The sequence below is a fragment of the Peromyscus maniculatus genome, chromosome 19, assembly GCF_049852395.1.
Source record: "Peromyscus maniculatus bairdii isolate BWxNUB_F1_BW_parent chromosome 19, HU_Pman_BW_mat_3.1, whole genome shotgun sequence".
In the NCBI taxonomy this organism is placed as follows: Eukaryota; Metazoa; Chordata; class Mammalia; order Rodentia; family Cricetidae; genus Peromyscus; species Peromyscus maniculatus.
The window spans coordinates 68,012,971-68,029,645 of NC_134870.1; the positions used below are offsets into that span (position 1 = coordinate 68,012,971).

At 47.1% G+C, this 16,675-nt stretch overlaps 1 pseudogene; it reads right to left on the bottom strand.

Moving 5' to 3' along the window:
- Nucleotides 1-1,164: 1,164 nt before the first annotated feature.
- LOC102907707 (Y-box-binding protein 1-like) lies at nt 1,165-2,171 on the bottom strand (annotated as a pseudogene).
- Between the last annotated feature and the right edge of the window lie 14,504 nt (nt 2,172-16,675).

The following is a 16,675-nucleotide window of genomic DNA, read 5'->3' on the forward strand; positions in this document are numbered from 1 at the left end:
CACACGTTTGAAGTCTGCAGACATAGGCTACTCCCACCTTGCAGTTAGGATAACCTCTGTGGTGGCCTCAATGGACAGACTGCACCCAGGCAGCAGTGTCTCCTAGCCAAAGTTAGGGCATGGCTGATACTCTGGCTTCTGCCTGGATGGCCCTCTCATGACAGGTTGGACCTTTGGATCTAGACACCGTGTCTCCAGGAGCCAGAGCCACACAGAAGAGTCACGTGCGGGAATTCTGCAGATGACTCTAGCTAGATCTCAGTTTTCAGCAGCATCAATCCCCAGACCTAGGAGGGAACCAACCTTCAGACAGCTCCCACCTCTGCCCTCCCAATTCCTCAGCTGATGCTGCAGGCAGCGAGGCAGAGGCAGGCTGTCTGCATCTGCCCAGGCTGCAAGATCATGAGCAAAATAACGGTGGTTACCGCTGCTGTTAGTCAAGAAGTTATGAGGTGGTTTGTAATTAGTCTACCCAACAAGATGCTGTTTCCTCACGTGACAGAGTCCACTGCGCTATAACCATTGAGCAGGCTTCTTCCTTCCTCTTCCGCCATCCCTATCATGTGACTTTGCTGTTTGTCTCAGTTACTTTTCTGTTGCTGCGATGAAACACCATGACCACGGCAACTTATAGAAGAAAGAGTTCATTGGGCTCGTAGTTCCAGAGGGTTGGAGTCCATGATGATGAAATGAAGGCATTAGCAGGGAGCTGAGGCTCACATCTTAAACTGCGAGCATGAAACAGAACACACTAGGAATGCATGAAGCTTTGAACTCAAACCACCCTTCTGAAACATGTCCCTCAGCCAGGCCGTGACCCCTAACCTACCCGAACAGCATCACCAGCTGGGGACCATGTAGTCACGGATTTGGGCCTCTGGAGGACATTCTTGTTCAAACCATCACAGTTCTGGTTTTCTTTCAGACCTTTATTAATAGGTGCTTGCAGCTTGCTGACTTTTTTGAAAAAACTAAGTTGTACACTTTTATTACAAATTAAAAAGGAAGTTCTTAAAAAAAATCTCAACTTGACCAGATATGAAATAATTTAAAAACCCATAAAGGTGTGTTGAGAAAAGGTAGGCAAAAACAAACACAAACAAACAAACAACATGTTTGTCATTACCAGAAAGAGACATCTTTAGGTAGAAATAATAAAAACCCTCATGCCGCATAGATGATGCAGATAATTAGTTCTGCTGTATCTGGTCAACAGAAAAACAGCAAGCACTTAGGGTGTTCAGCTCCAATCTTCGTTCTGATCGCTGGAAATTCATATTCGTTTCTTCTTGTTGGATGACCAACCTGCATGAGGGGAGAGATGGTAACCCGGCATTTCCTCAGCCCCGCCCTGCTCAGCCTCTGGGGCCCACTAACTCTCAGCTGGTGGATCAGCTGCTTTTGTCTCTTCACCATCTTGTGGTTCGGGGTTTTCTGGGCATCTACATCAGCAATTGAATTTGCAGCGACACCGGCATTGAGGTGGGTGCTGACCCCGAGTCTCATCTCCTTCAGTTCCCATGTCCTCTTCATTGCTGTCTTCTCTAGGCTGACTTCAGCACGGAGGGGCCCTGCAAAACTCACTGTCTGCAATCCCTGCGATCTGTGTCACTGGTCCACCTTGCTTTCCTGCTCCCCGGTTATCAGCCCCTCCATCACTCCTTGCACAGGACAGTTGGAATGCTGTGGCCATTGCCCACAGGGTCTCAGCATTTCAGGAGGGAACCTTCACCTGAAGTGGGGCCAGTCGGGCAGGCATTGTTGGCCCTGGCCTTCAGAAGCACACTCCAATCCCCTGTTCTCTTCCCCACTTTCAATATCCTGGTGATTTTGCTGGTAATTGCATGGACATGGACGGTGCCTACAATGGTCACGGTCTGCTGCATATTTACTGCACTGAACTGGAACTCCACCAGGCCTGCAACATTTGAGGCCTCCACACCCTTTTCTCCTTCATCATCAACCCCCACTGTCCCTCCAACCCCTATGCTTCAAAGGCAGTTCCTGGGGTTATTCTTTACAGCAGTCTGGTGTACAAGTGCATCTTCCTTGGTAACCTTTCTGTTGATGAAACCATCTCAGTTTCTTACATTGAACAATTTCATTGTTCCCAAAACCTTCCTTGCAATAACCTTGTTGTCCCTGTGGAAGGGTGCTGATGTGAGGCCACCCAGTCACCACTTGCCTGCTTGGTGGTTTTCCGCCTCCAGGTTCATGGTTGTGGTGGTGGCAGTGCCTGGGGTTGGTGGCCACTGCTGCTGCTCCTCTCCAGGGTGTGATGGCAAGTAGGACTGCATGGCAGTGGGGCTCTCTCTACCCCTGCCACAGATCTTAAGACAGTAGATGGCTGCTCCGCCTACCAGCATTATGTTTCAGACATGGGAAGTTGAAAGAATAAATAAAAGTGAAGGATCCTGTGTTGGCTGCATCTGTGCTGTTTTACAAGCTTCCTAAAATTGGCACCAGGAATTAATCTTGTATCTCTTTACCTAGAAATGTGACACACTGAAACTCCTCTTTGCAGGAATCAGAAGAAGTGTGCAATAGTGTGTGTGCAGGTGTTTATGGGGAGAACAGGTAACTTACAGGACTCTAGTGAAATTATCTGAGCTGCAGGTACAATGCCTAGCACAAAATCAGTACTTGGTTCTAGGCACTGGCTATCATTGCTTTTGCCCAGTTGCTTAGTCATTACTTCCAACCTTTCTACAGAGGTGCAATATTTATGGGCTGCAGTGGTCTGTTTTCCTTTGCTTTAGCATACATTTCATTTCCAATGCATCCTTTTAGTGCCACTAGCAATGAGCCAAAATTCAGATATGTGTTAGGGCAAAAGGCAGCTCCTTTCTGCTGTACAATAATCTTTTTGTACACTGTAAATATGTATTACTCTCATTGGTTCATAAAGAGCCAACTGGCTGATGGCTAGGCAGGATTTGGGGGGCAGAGAGAGCTCAGAGTCTCAAGAGTTCGAGGAGATGCAGATGAAGCAGGAAATGAACATGTTGTACTGAGATAAGGTTTGAATGGTAGAACATAGACAAAATATGGGTTAATTTAAGATGTAAAAGCTAGTTAGTAACAAGCCTAGGCTATCAGCCAAGCATTTATTATTAATGTCTTTGTGTGGTTATTTGGGGAGCTGACTGGCAATCCCTACAAAAAACTCGGCCTACAAATGGTGCCTCATATTGGGTGCCAGATAATGTGATTACTTTTACAACTTATTAAGTAATAAAACTCGTAGACAAATATTAAAGACAAAAACCTAAGACAATCACAAGCAACCACAAAACTCACATTGTAGCCATTGGCTCCCCTGCTGGAAAGGGCCTCACATCCTTCTGGCCCACCTACTCTTCTCCAGAGCCTCTCTTTCTCAAGTTCATTGGGGAACTCTAGGATCTATTCTGACCAGCAGAATGTGAGCACCAACTCTCAGGTCAACACCTTGACTCCACTGAATGTCAGACCACAGCACCTCCCATTCCTGTCACTCATGTATCTCCACTTTAGTCAAAAGATCTCACTCGGTTTGAACCCTTTGGCCTCAGCCTAGCCCATCACATGTGCTCAACCCTGTATGACTCTCTGGAGGCAATAGCGGAGTTTTCTGTTACAAACATACCCCCAATCAAAAGTAAGAAAGCCTTTGGTATGTATTGCGGTATTCGATTTGATATGTCAATTTGGATGGGCCATAGTGGCCAGAAACGTGTCACACATTCTGGACGTTTCTGGGAGGGTGTTTTTACATGAGATTAACATGCAAATTGGTTGACTTGAAAGCACTTGACTTTTCCATAAAGTGGATGAGTCTCATCCAATCGGTTTTGAAGGTCTGAGTGGAAGATAGGCCTGGCTTTCCTGCAAGCAAGCAGGAATCTGCTAGCAGAACCAGTCTCTAGACTGAGACTGTTGCTCTCCCCCGCATCTCCAGCCTGCTGGTCCACCTGCCTACTACACTTGTCAAACCTTGCCAATCCATGAGCCAGTTCTTAAAATAGCACTCAAACAACTCCGTCTCTCCTCTTCCTCTCTCCCTCTTCCCTAATTATATCTATAAGAAATTGCCTCTAGAAACCCTCTGGATACCCAGATCTACGGATGTTCACGTTCTTTAAGCACAAAGCATATTATTTGCACATAACCAACACGGACCTTCTTGTATGCTTTAAGCCATTCTGGTTTCCTCTCTAGATGCCTTATGATGCCCTAATGCAATGTCAAGGCAGTGTAGACAGGTGCTATACTGTACTTTGGGGGAGTGATGACAAAAAAAAAATTCCTGAATATTCAGTAAAGATTTGTGTTTGCATGCATGTGGATACATGTATGCAAGTGCATGTGTGTGCCAGAGGTTGAGCTGGGTGCCTTCCACTATCATTCTCCACCTTACCTTTTCAAATATTTTATGAATTCTTTGAGAATTTCATACATGCGTAAAATGTTTTGATCATAAAATATGTTTGATTCATGCCTTACTCCTCCCCTAACTCCTCCCAGGTCTGTCCTCCACTTCCTTGCCCCTCTCTACTTCATGTCCTCCTTTTGTTTTAACCCACAGAGGAGTTCGGTTTGTGCTGCCCATATACTCGCGGTTGAGGGGGCCTTCACTGGAGCTTGGTCAACCTACCAGGGGCCACACCCTTAAAGAAAGCTGATCCCCTCTTTCCCACCAGAAGCTATCGATAGCTTTTCAGCTGTAAGTGAAGGTTCACGAACCCCTCCCCTTCTGCTCTAGAATGTTGACTGACTTGACCTTGTGCAGGCAAACACAGCTGCTGTGAGTTCAGGAGGCAAGTGGCCCTGTCATGCTCAGGGGGCACTGTTTCACTCCAGTCCTCTGGTTCTTACAGCTGTTCTGCCCCCTCTTCCATAACAGTTCTCAAGTCTTGGGAGGAGGGCTTATGATGTGGATGTCCCATCTCTGGATAAGCACACCACAGATGGATTTTCTGTTCTTGGACCAGTTGTGAAATTTTACATTAACTACTATCTACTACATTAAGAAACTTCTTTCATGAGGTCTGAATATTTATACTAATATATTCCAACTTATCTTTCTCTCACTGAATGTGAAGTTCACCATCTGCCTACACTAGCTAGTCACTGAGCTCTGGGGATCTGTGTGTCCTTGCCTACCCCACCTGTAACACTAAGGTTACAGTTCCATGTGATTATGCCTAACATTTACACACATACGTACTGGGGATCTGAACTTGGGTTCTCATGCTTGCATGCATTCAGTTTACATCCTGAGTCATCTCCCCAACCCAAGATGAAATGTTAAAAAATATTTTTGATCATGGATGTACACATACACACACACCACACACACACACACACACACACACACACACACACACACACACACACACACACAAATGATGGTTCTGTTTCTCTGTAGAAACCCATTTAAAATATGTATCAAGATTCTTCAACTTCTTTCCGGAAATGCCTAAGCAAAAGAGAATAATTTTTCTGCCTCCCTTTATTTTTCTACTGCAGTGAACTGCCTTAGGTGTCAGGGAAACAGTCACGAAGACAGCCCAGACTCTGCTCATGAGGTGCTTGTCTATGGATTGGCTCACAGAACAACTAGCACTTTCTAAAGTGTGGGCCACACCTGGGACATGCTCCTTGACAAAGAGTCCCTTGGTCTGAGAAGTCTGGGAAACAGTCCTTGTAGAGATTTGAGTTCAGTTGATCATATATGCCCTAGATGGTGGGATGGGCCCAGTTTGCACCCATTATCATTCTGCCTCATCACTAATAGCACTCTACATCTCTAAACATCATCAGTTGGTTCATAAATCATATGGCCAGTCAGAATATAATTATATGAGTGCATTAAATGCTCTGAGTCATCTTGTCTCAAAGAAACCCATTTAACTTGGTTAAGCCTGGTACTTCCGGGATACAGCTATGTGACAATGAGATGGCTTTTTCAATGGCATCTATTAACTCCTTTTAGGATAAATGTTCTAAAGAACATTGACTTGGATGGAAGTAATGTCCTACATATACACAGCAAGTTATAAGAGCCAGAGGACAAGAGAAGGGGGACTCCTAAGAGAGAACTTGTTTGGGGCCTTGAAGAATGAGCATTGTATTTGACAGAAGGAACTAGAAGCTTGGAGAAGCAGCAGTGACCAAAATCTCTTAAATGTGAGGAAGAGAAAGACTTGAAATGGCAGCTTAGCTGGAAGAAATGGTATCTCTCCTTTCCTTTTAAATGTCTTGTTGGAATCATAGCTGTTCCTGCAGTCTCCTCACTTGGTTCCAGCGGCCAACAGGCAGATATGCAACATACTGACAGACAGACTAGAAAGAAGCTGCTGTTGAGATAGTTTACACAGCTGCCTGGGATTCACCAGCATCCCAGAATCAGCTCCCATCCCTCCCAACTTCTGGAATATCTGTAATTGCAGGCTGATGAATCACATTAAGCCAAGAATGGCCACATCAGCAAGTAGTTGAATCCACTGCAGTGATTAAAAACTACCAACTTCTTCAGTCACGTGGGAGTTGCAGGAACTCATGCTGGGCTTTGAAAAAAAGTTATGCCTCAGCATCTGATTCTCAAATGCAGGGAAAGCTAGAGGCAGCAAGCTGTGAGGTTACCACCCCCCTGAACGATGTAAGCAAGCCAGAGTGTGCCTTTAGCTTTGCTGTGGCCGGTTGGATCTTCTTTGAGGGCAGGGGTCAGGAAGCAAATGTTTTTATAGTCTTAACCTAGCACTCAGCAAAACTGCACTAATTAAGTGATGCTGAGGAACCCAAGGCTCTGCACAGGCTAGAGCAAGTGTTCTACAGCTGAGCTACAAACCCAACCCCCTTGACAAAATAAGGTGAAACAAACAAGCATCATGTTTACGTGACAGCTCTAAGCTTCATTTATTTAGCCACTAAAACAGGCTCACAGTTCTTTGGGGCATGTGTTTGATGACTGAGACATCAGTTTGGGGTTCCTCCTTCCCTTACGTTATGGGTTAAGTTGATAGGAGCTCTTTCTCTCTAGATTTGGGCAAGGCTTGAGATTCTTAAAATTTCTGCCACTCCTCGTCCCTGAACCCCAAGTCCTCTGAAGTGGTTCTGTTTGGAGAACCCACCCAGTCCCAAGCCTACCATCTCCACAGCAGTTTCCTGAGCTTAAGACTCAGGCTGAGATTTGCAGCAATTTCAGACCTAGCATGAGCACAAGGCATTTACCTGGGTAGAGCCTTTCCTGGTATTTGGAGAGGAGGCAGAGAGAAATTCCTGCCATGATGAGCAACTCAAATCAGCATTAGGCTTAATTCCATGCAGTGGGTCACAAAAAACAGGTGAACATAAGAGGCAAACATGTTGGGAAAAGGGGTTCCTGGGAACAGAAAGAAGGTAAAGAGTAATGAGGAATGAATATGACCAGAAAACTTTATATTATGAAATTATGAAAGAATGACTTCGAAGAAGAAGAGGAGGAGGAAGAGTGAGGACATCTATTAAAGGGCCTGGCTCATTCCCACAGTGCAGGCTCCTCCCAGCTCTCTCTCGGCCTTTTCTTTTTAAAGCAAAAAGTCGCTTTCTCCAGCTTCCTCCTACAGAGCTGTCCTGCTCTTTCCTTACCCAAATTCTGACCCTGACCCCTTTTGCACAGTCAAGGGTTTGTTGTCTCTCTCTCTCTCTCTCTCTCTCTCTCTCTCTCTCTCTCTCTCTCTCTCTCTCTCTCTCTCTCTCTCTCTCTCGTCCTGGAACTTGCAATGTAAACCAGGATGGTCTCAGACTTACAGAGGTCCCCCTCCCCCTGCCTGCTGAATCCTGGGATTAAAGGTGTGTGCTAACACACTCTCCAGAGATCTATACAGTACCAGAGAATGTAAACGGTCCTGTTAATCCTGCTGTCTTTTCTTTCTTTCTCGTGTGTGTGTGTGTGTGTGTGTGTGTGTGTTGTTTTGTTCGTGTTGTTATTGTTGTTTTTGCAATGCTTCTTCAGTTGAGGATTGAATCCAGGGCCTCACATATACTAGGCAAGCACTCTGCCTCCAAGGATACCTTAGGCCCATTCCCTATATTGTTGAACAGACCTCTGCAATCTCTTTTCTCTGAATACTACATGCCTTTGAGCAGATTCTCCCTGATTTAGATATTGAAAAAACAAAACTGGAATGCAGGTCATTTATTTGGAAATGATCCCAAAGAAGATAAAAAGTCATAAGGAAGGGACCAGGGAAGGAGAAAAGGCCAGGGGAAGGGTTCATCATCAAGACGGAGGAGGAGGTGCTGGTCTGCTGTGCCTCCAGGAATTTGGGGAACCATCTGCAGACTGAGAGGCTAGGCTGTCTGTTGGCTCCCCATCCCACTAGAGGAGCACCGACCCAGGGACAGTGAAGCCTTGTGTTGTTGGCCTGCACCTGGCTAATTGGTTGAGCAAATCCTTTCTGGGGAAAGCATGGGCTGCAATTCCGTGTACACTTGAGATGGTGTGAGGACAGCGTGTGTCCCAGCTCAGCTGGACCTGCCCCCTGGAGCTGCAGCTGAGTGAGAGGTGAGTCCACAGGATCTGATGTGGGGCACCAGGCTCTTGTACTGCACCTGCCAGACAAGAAAGAGGCCTCCTCATGGCTCACTCCTCTTCAGACGCTGCCCATGTCGGAACCTCTACAAGGCTGAAATCTTGCTTTCAAGGGTAACTATTGCATAGTCTGTATTCCTGCAGCTATCATTCAGCCTTTGCTCAAATGTTTGGTCCTCTTGTCTTAGTCACGTGGTAGAGAGCACAAGGTCATAGGACTTAATGCAAGAGGTAGAGGCACTTCTGGACAATCACTTTAAAATCCCGTGAGTGACTCACCGTCTCTGTCCTGCTTCTGCAGTCATGGAAACACACATTGAGACAGAGATTGCATAGACCTAGGTCCCTGTGTAATACGAAGCACAGAGTCCCTTGCTGACACCAGCAGGGATTTTGCTGAGAATTCAGAGAAGCACACAGAGATGGGGGGATTGTTTCTCACTGTAGCATCACCAGCCCTACCCTAACCGATATTCCTCTGAACACAACATGAATGGAATTCCCCTTCTATAGTTTAAGGGTATAAAGTGCTTATAGATGGAGTAGAGTTGTTTCAAAGAAAACCAAGTGCATTTAGAAAAGTAAACCCATCCCAGTAAAACTAAAAGCACATGACGCTGCTGGAGGTCACCTAAGTCACTTGCCTTGCTGCCTTGGATCATCTGCACCACAATTTTATTTCATTGCCTCCATGCCCACTCAGAGAAAAGTGGCACCAAAAAGAAAGTCATGACGCATGTAAAAGAACCCATCGCTCAATAGGTCTCAGGCCTGAAGGGAGAACCTACTGCTCTTCCTCTCTTAAGTAGACATAGCATTAAACTGACTGCTAATGACTTATCGCTGTGCCCATAGACGAGTACATCTCTCAACCCTTATCAGGGAGCTTCTTTTGGCAGAAACCTATATAGAGAGAATAAGACTTGGAGTGACCAGCCCTAAATGGGATGTCCATATCATAGCCCTTCCTTTTCAGGCATAGGGATCATCATGGAAGCAGAGGAGGGAGATAGCAAGTCAAAGGCAGTGGATTACGACAGTGAAACCATGTTTTCTGGACACAGCCTGGCAGTGTTACCCGTGAACTCACAGCAGTTATGACAGCATGCACAAAACGTGTGCAGGAGCTAGGCAGACAAAACCCCAGCACAGAGCCAGGCACAACGCCCCAGGTGACTGCTAGCAGAGGGAGTGTCAGCTTTCTTCAAGTACATGGGACATGAGAAGCTACTCAGCCTCCAGGAGGTGGTCCTAAACCCATGCACATATCGGCTGCCCAGTGTGGACTCAGTGGGTTTGAAAAGACAGAGCACAGGAAGCCGGGAGAGAAACGTGGTAGGGGTACTTCCCTTCCCTGTTGGCATCCTAACTTTGAAGGGAGATGTTGACGTTTGTGCAGATGCTCTGTTAGTGAAGCGGGAAGATGTCCTCACATTCCTTGCTGCCCCAGCCACCATAGGTGGCACCAACCTTGGCTTCCAGGTGGAAAAGTCCATGTAAAGAAGGAAAAGTGACAGTATCTCCATCATACATATGAGGAGGACCTGGGAGAAGCTGCTGTTGCCAGCCTAAGACGCCGTAATTAAGAACCTGCTGAGGTCAGTGTCACACCTTCCAGGAATTCTGGCAGTGGACCATGCTGAAATTTGTCACTGCTACTGAAGCCACTCTAATTGCTGGTCGATTCACTCCCGGAGCCTCCCCAATAACACAGGCAGTCTTCTAGGAGCTACACCTTCCTGCAGGAACCAGCACCAGGACTGACACCTGCTTCTCCCAGAGGCTTCTGTATCAACCTGCTTGCCACTGCTCTGAGTAACACCACACCACATAAGCTAGAGATCTCACTGTGTGACTCTGATGTGGTGGATGCTGATCTGAGAAGTTCTGCACACACACACACACACACACACACACACACACACACACACACACACACACACACATATCTATGGAGGTAATGGAGAGGTTTAAAAATGGCAAACTGCTGCTGAGATGTTTGCCATGACCAAGGAGGAATTTCAGGGCAAGTGGACCGCATGAGTTCCTGAGGGTACTTGGCAAAGCCTAAGGTGGAAGACTGGTCTGCAGGTGAGAAAATGTTCACTGTACCTACCCAGTGGCTCCCAAGTCAGAGGACCCAGCCCCCCACCAAAGCCTAGGCTTCAGCTTCTATGTCCCAGGCCAATGGATGGACGAGAACAAGCACTGAGGGAACTTACGCTGTTCTCTGTAGACACTGAAGCAAAATGAAAAGAAACTGGACAGAAACTAAGAAGCAGCTTTAAAAAAGAAAAGAAAATTCTTTCCTTGGAAGTCAACATCTGTCCTTAGTTAAGCCAATGATTTTGAACACAGGTTAGAGAACCCTGCCTTTAACGTTGAATCTAAATGTATAGCAAAGCTGGTCAACTAAGGGATGAACCAACAGGAAGAAACAATGCCAGAAAAATCCAGAAACAAGGACCATGTGGTCAGCATCCCACATTCATGAAGGATCCAAAATCAAGCCTTAGTTGGAGCCTAAACTCAAAGGGAAATTCTCTGTGTTGGGTGGAGTCTGGGCCTGGGAAATATTCTGGGGCTGCTGTAGGCTTCCGAGATGAGACTTTGCCAATAAGAAGATGTCTAGCTTGCTCTGCTCAGGAGAGCGGAAAGGGCAGGGCTGGAAGACACTGGAATTGCTTCTCTAATGGCACTAAGGTGGAGGAGACTACACATAGAGCCACCTTGCCCACTTGTCACAGATGGTGTGGCCAAATGTGAAGCTTGCACCAACTGAGCGCGGCCAATGAGCACCTTCCTTGGGATTTCCTCACTCAGCGCTACCATTTCCACCGACACACAGACCATTGGCTGCCATAAACGTCTTCACTGGGCACTACCCATGCTTCTCTTCTGTCTTTACATGCCAGTTCCCTGCACCTTTTCCCTTCAGGTTCACACACAACTTACAGATGATGTTCAGCTGGAAATGGCTACCTGGTCTCACTGAAGGCAGGAAAGCCTAGTGGTCTATCACTTTGGCCCCTTAGGCTGCAAGCCTTAGCTGATTTCCACAGCCAAGGGGATCCAGGTTTCCCCTCTTTTGAAACCTTACCCACCCACCTTCGCTCTATCCCTCCGAAAAGAGGGGAAAATCAATTTCAATCAGCGTGGAATGTAATATTATCAAATGTCAGCTGCTGAGGTCATGTGCTTTGAAAATTATCTTTGACAGCTTCTGGTGGACTTAATTAAGTGCTCCCCAAAAAGGGGGGTGGGGGGCAAAAATGCTCTGATTGCTGGCTGTTCTGCCTTTGTGCTTTAGAACGTCTATTGACAACTCTGAGCAAGATTGCCTTGGGGGGTTTTATTGATAGATTCTCGCCTGATATTGGAATGATTCTTGCACAGATAAATCACATTTAGATTTGTTGGTAATTGAGGAGAATTGATTGGCAAAGGAGGGAAGCCCCCAGGGGTGGCCTTCTGGTCCTCACTGCAGGAAGCCCTAGGGAGGGGTGTCATTAAAGAGGCAGAGCCTGCAGAGGGAGGGATGCAGGCTCCTTGTTTACCTGTCAGCTCTACCTTCCTCTGAACCCCATGCATCTCAAGCCCTCCCCATGGAGGCAGGGTGTGTGTGTGTGTGTGTGTGTGTGTGTGTGTGTGTGTGTGTGTGTGTGTGAAGAGGTGGAGTCAGAAGCAGGAAAAGTTGGTTCCAGGTACATTTTGGAGGTGTTTCAGGAGAGTCCCAGGTCACATGGTCATTATGTTGGCCTTAATCTCCATTTCCATTCCAAATCTGATGGCATCTCCTTGCTTAAAACATTTCAAGGACTTCCTAAACCAGACAGAGCTCAGATTCAAAGAGGTGCTCCTGTGGACTGCACACTCCTCCTCTTCTTCCTTCTGCTCCTGTGAATTCTAAACTGGATTTCTCATCCCTCTGAGTTGTTTTCATTTGGGCGCCTTTGGGAAGCAGGCCAGCACAGGCCTTCAGTGGCCTGAAGTGCTCACTGACTCCCTCCCTGGCTGTCTCCCTTCCTCTCCGACTCATGAACTCTTAAGACATTGATTACAGAAACGACAAACCATGAGATGCCAGGGACCAGCAGAGCTACACCAAGGTGAGGAAAACAGGTCTAGGGCAAAGGACTACGGAGTATGAGAAAGAGGAGGCAGCTTTCACGGGGGCAGCTCCTCCTGAGCCAGACCAGTTCTCACTACATGGTACCAGTCCATTGCCACTGGACCAGATATCTTAAATCTTCCCAGAAGATGCGGAGGTCTGTAATATTCTATTCTCTGCTAGTATTATACATGTATACAACGCACTTGGCTCATAGCCATCCCCACTCCCTCCAACTTCTCCAGTATCCCCTCCTACATCCCATGTCCTCTTCTTTGTTACTATTAACTTTTACAATTCATTGGGCCCAATTAGTGCTATCCATAGGTGCATGGATATAGGGTCATACACTGGTGTATGAGCATCCTACCAGGGGGCCATACCCTTGAAGAAAACTGACTCTACTTCCCTCAGCAGCCATCAGGTGCCAATGGTTCTTCAGGTAACCCTTCCCATGGGAGATCTGTACTTTTTTCACAAAGACCCCCTTTTTAAATGGTGACCCAAACTGTCCCTGAAGATACCTTTGGAACCAGGAAAAAACATGTTCATCGGCTGTCTCCAGGCTGCAGGGCACTAATAGGAAACCTCTGATTTCTACCCTTGCCGCTGACATTGAACCTGCCGAGGTCCGTCTACTGTGGTTGGAGTAAATGGCAAAGACAGCCACAGCGACGATGGCAACATCCAAAATTCATCTCTTCCGTCGTCTCGTGGAACGGTGACTCCCATTTGACGGACGAGACATTCCAGGGCATCTCTCCAATTCAACCCCGAGATTCCAGAAGATCTTGACCACTGTCTCTTGAGAAATCTCACAAAGTATATTTAGTTTTTCATCTGTTTTTTCTTCACTGTTATTTTTTACCTACGGCCTGCCAGACCTCTTATTTTAAAGTAGAGAAAACTGAGGCTCAAAATCATCAGGCGGCTGTCTACAATCACACCAGAAAACATGGAGGCTAAGAGAGCCAGCTCATCCAGGGAGGTGGCCAGGGTTTCAGAGACAGTAGCTGGCTGAGGGAAAATGTGGAAAGCCTGAAATTAGGCTGTGCTCTGCTCTCACAGGTCCAACTAAACTCTCTGTCAGATGCATCAGCTGATAGCAAGAGGTGCCTCTTCCAATCGGCTCATCTCTGACACTTGGGGAAGTACAGTTATCACAAAAGCATCCTGCAAGGTAGCTGTGGTCCTGAAGGAACACAGACACCCCCCCCACACACACACACCCTTCAAGCAGAGTCCTTCTCCAAGGGACAGCCCAGCCTCCTAAACACTGCTACCTGCCTGCCACCCCTCTTTTCTGCCTTCCTGCCCTCCATTAGGAGCTGGTTCCTGCTCTTTGCCACTCGGTTCCTGCGAGGCTCCCTGAGCTAGACAGTTGGTAAAACCACACATGTGAAGATGTCTTAATATTAAATATAATTAGATATTATACCACATGCAGGGCTGTATGATTAGTGAAATATATGATCATTAGTTATTAGATTAATGTGTCTACTTGTGTAACTGAAAGCCATTTGCAAGCCGAAATGAAATAGCTCAATTTGCTGTAATTGACTGATCTCCCAGAGAGAGAGAGTCGTACATTCGCTTATGTACAAGGCGATTTCTTCAGATGTCATCCCAGATGCAAGACAAAGAGCAGGCTCTCTCTGTGCCCCAAACTCTAGCTCTCCCACTGACCAGCTGTTTAATAGCAGCTCACCTGTGGGTGTGATGGGCTTCCCACCGAATAGCAGTCCCTTGGTGGAGGCCATACTCTCTTCTCAAGGAAGGGTTACTTTCATGTAACTTCTTCAAGTGCCCCCAAGGGAACACTGGCATCCTGCTGGTCAAAGACAAATGGAGCTGCCTGATAGACACGTTACCCTGGCCCCAGCCCCATTTTTCTTCCTGTTTGCGTGCATATTGGTTTCCAGGACAACTGAGCTGCAACAAACTAATAAAAACGATTGCAAAGCACTCTGCGAATAAAAGATACAACTGCAGTACTTATTATTGTGGTTATGGTCTAATAATAACCAGATGCTAACGAGGGCAGCATGAGATTAAATTAAAAATAGGCAAGCTGTCAGGCAGGCCTATCTATCTGTGATTCACAGGGCGCATGCCTGACAACCTTTCTCCCTTTCACTGGTGGTAGGTGCGTCCTGGCCCGGCAGGTGACACAAAGATTCATTTTCAAACAAGAAGAGCGGATGAGCATGAGGGAATGTGCCCTGTGGCCAGGGATCCCTCTGCCTTCCCTGGAAACTCAGGGATGCACAACTGAAATGAGCCGTTACAGTACATGGAAGTCCATCTCTTAAAAAGTCTGTCTCTCCGACATGTCCCTCTTGATCCTCACATCCATAAGTGACTTTGGGGATACCCATCCCATTTTATGGATAATAAAAACTGAGTCCAGGAAAAGTCTATCTGTAGACTTGGGGATAGAGTCTCCCCCCGCCCCCTGGATCCCTGTTTCCTGGGGAATGTGGTGTGTTCACACTTGGCATTCTTATCCTGGAAGCAGAGTGAGTAGTGCCCTAATTCTGCTTCTAAAGATGTTTTCCCCTTTGTAGAGTGTTTAGTAATCAGAGCCTTGGAAAAACTCCTTAAGAGACTTTAACTAGAGGTTTCACTTGCAATTTTATTTATGAATCACGCAATCCATCAAATTAACAAGTATTTATTGAAGATCTAACAAGAGCTGAGTGTGATGTTGCAAGAGTGGGAAGCAGAAGCCTAGGCTTGCTGGCCCATCCACAAGGAGCTCCCGACAGAGAGCAGAGGACTGCCACACACAGGAGGAACCTCATGCTGGACACGGCATGTGCCTGTGCCGATGCCGAGCACAGGGGAAGCCTTGGTGCCTTTGAATGAGACAAGGTTACAGTAGGTGAAGGGGGAGAGAGCAGGCTGCCAGGAAAGCAAGGGGATGAAGGAGGCTCCGTGGCAGCTCTCTGGCAGTTCATTTAGGGTCTGAGAAGTATGCTGCTCCCTTGTTTTCTCTGACATACCCACGTCTCGTTCATCTGTCTTGTTTTGTTTCTCAGTTAAAATTATAAGTTCCATGGATGGGGCAGAGATCTGTGGCTGCTTTGTGCACTGCTGTATCTCCAGAGCCTGGCACACAGTCGGTGCTCCATAAATGCTGCTTAAATGACTAGATGAGTGTCCTCCTGCTTTCCCATTAGCCATCAACATCTCTTCTGGATAACTGCAGAAATCTCACAGTAGGGCTCTCTTGACAGAGTCCTGAACCCAGTCACCTGACCCCGGCTTGAATTCTTCCTGCTGGTTTGTCTACCTGAGAGAGCCTTAGAGGCGGGGGCCACCCTGCACTGATTCCAGCCGGGACGTTGGGAAGGCTGGAGCCCAGAAAGTGGCATGCAGAGGAAGAGCTGAGCCTAAAGAGGCAGGCAGGTGTGCAGGGTCTAGTCTGCCTGGCCTTCAGAGGAGCAGGAGAAGGAAGCATCATGATTGACAAGGGAGAGAGACAAGATGAAGACACAGAGGAGAACCACGGGGTCAACAGGAGGTTTCCATGGCTTTTTTTTTTTTTTTAAAAGAGATTGGCCCCTTCTTGCTGTTGTTGGGAAGAAACAGGGCGCAGGTGGCATCAGACACGTTTGTCTTCCCTGCTTCACATGGGCCCCGACACAGACCTGCATCGTCTATGAAGAACGAATACATCCAGCTACACATTGGTTTTAGAGGGGTGCCTCTGGCCTGTCTGCCGAAGTGAGTGTGTCTACAAGGGGGACACCAGGCTCCGGTCCTTCTCTGCCCAAATGCTCTCCATTCTCAGCGCAAACAAGCACAGTAAGAGGACAAGCAGAGAAGACAACTTACTCTGCAGGTTCCTCGAAGACTAACTTTGTGAGCGGAAATGCCTCAGGCAATGGAGAATCTGACTGCTTCCTTTTTAGAGAGCGGTGCTTTCCCCAGGAGTAGTCCTTCAGACTCCTACCTCGATCATCTAGTGGTACCTAGCATAAGGCAGCAGGGGGATGCAGAAG